Genomic DNA, 2,831 nt, shown 5'->3' on the forward strand with positions numbered 1-2,831 from the left:
GGTGTCCGTGGGTCGAGAATCAATATTATGCAATGTGTGATTTTCTGCCGAAAAAAGACTATTGTTTGTTGAGAACATGGACTATGTATGTGGTAAGTTTCGAGCTAGGTATCAAATAGTGGAACCTCGGCCACCCTTCCCTCCATCCCGAACACCCTAATTATAAATGATTAAAAACGTTTGTTAATCAATAAAAAACAGCTAGGTTGCGCAACTAGAAAGGAAGGATGTTTTTGCCGCTCATTTCTCTTTAATGTATTGACGTGCAGACATATATATCGATGGTAGATGTCAACTCGGTCTAGACGGCTTACTTGAAATATCCTACATTTAAGCTCTACGTATCTAGGAACTAGGCATGCTTGCCTTGCATTTTGTGTGAAAAATCGATTTTCAGAAGTTTACGCCAATAAGTCCAGGTTACCTTTATTTTTCTTTAAGGAAGGCAGATTCATCAATTAATATCAGATAGTTTAGTCGTTAACCCGCTAATGCAATATAACTTGTAATAAATAAAACCAAGAAAACGCAAAGCTATCATCATGCCAAATCATATTTGCAAATACCGTAACGCTGTGACATAAAGTCTAATTTCTTTTAAATTGGTTTGTTATTTTGGTATTACCTGAATCCGTGAGCAAGCAATATCAAGAATGTCAAGGGCTCTCGTGACCTTACAATATTCGATAAGCTATCGATCCAGCCGGTTGTCAAGTGAAAACTGTCTTTAATAGCAGGTAATATTCGACGTATACAAAAATACTATTACCATTTGATTTATAAGTATAGTGATAAGTTTATGCTTTAATCCAAGACATTGTCTACCCGTGAGCCGCATTTCATCCAGATGTGCTCATTTGTTTGTACGTTTACGTCTAACAAACATACAAATATTTTCACGAACTCACACATTTATATTAGTAAGAAATATTTTTTTTTTCCCACATTTAACAACGACTATCCTGCACTATATGTTTTAAAAATAAAATATTCTTAAATACTTTTCATAAAACCTTTTCCACAGATTACATAATACTGCTTAATAACAGGTAATGTAATAGGTATTAAAGAACCCATTTCCTGCATTATTAACATAAATATATTACGCAATGGTACGTCGTTAGCGCGGTTAGAGATAACACATATCTGTTTTTGTTGCCAAACCGCAATGTACTGCAGGCGCTTTTGTTTTACACTTTAAAAATATTAAAGCTAGTATTATTTTGCAGCCTTTATGTTCAACAGTGACCATGAAGGTTGCAAAGTCTTCGTAATATTCGAAAGAAAAAGTTAAATGTAAAAATCCGCGATTAAATCCGAAAACTAGTTCTATTTCGATGTCTAAAATTCGCGTAAACATAACAAAATGGTTATATGAATTACAAGACATGATGGGACTTTACCTACTCTTTGACGAACTAGTGTAGTGTCACGTTTTTGTTTGTCATTCAAGTTATGAGAGTTGTTACCAAAAACATTAAACAGTGTGGTTGTGTTGTGTGGTAAATAGCAATATTGCTATTTCATGGTAGATTTGAGTGATCATCGCATGGGCGCAAAATGTTTGTATGACAGTCTTCCCAATATCCGGTCTATATAATCTTAAAACTCTTTGATTGTTACTATTGTTTAGAGCCTGGTGAGGGTTGCTGGAGTCCGATGGATGAGGGCGGCCCAGATCCGGTCCCTGTGGCGCTTAATGGAGGAGGCCTATGTCCAGCAGTGGACAATTCCCGGCTGAAATGATAATGATGACGATGATTGTTTAGGGCAGACGCGTTTATCAACATGAGCGGTTTGCCTTGTCATTCATTCATATAAAAAGCACGTTGGCCAATGGCCTTACTGGCAACACGCTCGGACATCGCAAATATTGTAATAAAGGTTTATTATCGGTGATACTGACCAACGTCTTGCTATCAGACGATACATAATCCCCAGAAATATTGAGAAATGAATAACATATTGAATATGATTGTACTAAGTGAGGTATAATGCTTAGTAGGTAATGAGCAAATAGACCGCGTACAACGGAACTGTTTCCGGTACTATTAACATAAGTACCGGCGGCTCCAAGTGCTTCGGCAAACAATACATTACGCAATACTATTTGTGGCTACGTATTACTGCTAAATTCATTATCGAGCTCTATTTAACTACGTATCATGTGATACAACTCTAGCTTGTGCTATGGAACTGTTCTATCTTATGATATCAGTGTATGTTTCGGTACATGGTCTATCTATTTATTCGAGACTGATTAAGATCTAAACATGTCAGAATCCACACATTTCCATACTTGTAATTATATTTGTAGAATATAGTTTTAAAAAAGCTTTATTATTTTTCGGCTCAGCTATCAGTCCGGAGACAGGTGCCTTCTCCACGCGGTAAATGCCAATAGACTCGCCTCTTATTCCACGAGACTAATACAGCTGGTGAATTGTGGCGAATTGTTATATTACTATGAAATAACAGAATATATAGTGCTACAGTTTTGGATGACTCTAACAAGTCAGGATGGCCGAGCGGTCTAAGGCGCTGCGTTCAGGTCGCAGTCCACTTCTGTGGGCCTGGGTTCGAATCCCACTTCTGACAAACTATGTTTTATTTTAATCCATTTATCTCTGAAAATTTGCATTTTTATAAAACAATATGACAAGATAAGCAAAGAACTCGACTAATAGTAAAATCACGACTCTATAAACAACTTTTAATTGATTACTTAATCTTCTCTGGGATTTTACTTCGCTTATCACTATAAAACATTGTAAAGTTCCATCGCGCCACTAAATACACTGCCTACAACATCCCCCAGCTAAAACACAACA

The 2,831-nt window shown here is 36.6% G+C and overlaps 1 non-coding gene across 1 annotated transcript; it reads left to right on the forward strand.

Moving 5' to 3' along the window:
- The first annotated feature begins 2,514 nt into the window (after positions 1-2,514).
- On the forward strand, positions 2,515-2,598 carry Trnal-cag. The gene has a single exon. It is a non-coding gene; the product is annotated as a tRNA-Leu (tRNA).
- Positions 2,599-2,831: the final 233 nt, after the last annotated feature.

The sequence above is a fragment of the Manduca sexta genome, unplaced genomic scaffold, assembly GCF_014839805.1.
Source record: "Manduca sexta isolate Smith_Timp_Sample1 unplaced genomic scaffold, JHU_Msex_v1.0 HiC_scaffold_1994, whole genome shotgun sequence".
NCBI lineage: Eukaryota > Metazoa > Arthropoda > Insecta > Lepidoptera > Sphingidae > Manduca > Manduca sexta.